The sequence below is a fragment of the Orycteropus afer genome, unplaced genomic scaffold, assembly GCF_000298275.1.
Source record: "Orycteropus afer afer isolate SDZICR_OR568_19922 unplaced genomic scaffold, OryAfe1.0 scaffold00059, whole genome shotgun sequence".
NCBI lineage: Eukaryota > Metazoa > Chordata > Mammalia > Tubulidentata > Orycteropodidae > Orycteropus > Orycteropus afer.
This window is the reverse complement of record NW_006921646.1, coordinates 312,524-313,131: the sequence shown is the minus strand read 5'-3', so window position 1 is coordinate 313,131 and position 608 is coordinate 312,524.

Here is a 608-nt window from a genome sequence, read left to right as displayed (position 1 = left end):
TTAGCCTCAGGGGTCACCATAAAAGCCCTCAGTCTACAGTGTCAGTGCTAAGGCAGTAGTATCCCACTTCTTGGTTCAGATAGCCCACCTTTCCTGCTTCCTTTCCTGGTGCCTTGTGCCCCAGCCCCTTCAGACTTTCTGTCTGAAGAGTCTTTCTGTCTCTGCCAGTCGTTGCCCCTCCTTGCTCAACTGCCCCAGCTCTGAATCTGTTTCCTGTAATTTTAATAGGTAATTCCTTATTTTCCCTCCCCATTTATCAACCAGGGAATATTTCTATCAGTCTAGAAAAGTAACTTGGAAACTTTTTTTATAAAAGCACCATTCATTTTTGGTTTCAAATGTAATTTTACCTGCAAAGGAAATATAAGTGATGAGTGGGTTCTTTGCACAATTTAAAATTTTCGTTTTTTATGTGTGTATGAGAAATTCCTACTGTTTGTTTAAAGCAACTCTGAGTTGCCCAGAAAACTGTTTGAAAAGTGCTTATCTAAAGGAAATCATCTCTCATTCAAAAGAGTCTATATTTTAAAACATAATTATAGGAGGGTATAATGGAAGCAATATGATAGGAGAAAAAGAACACATTGAAGATATGGTTTCACGCCCCA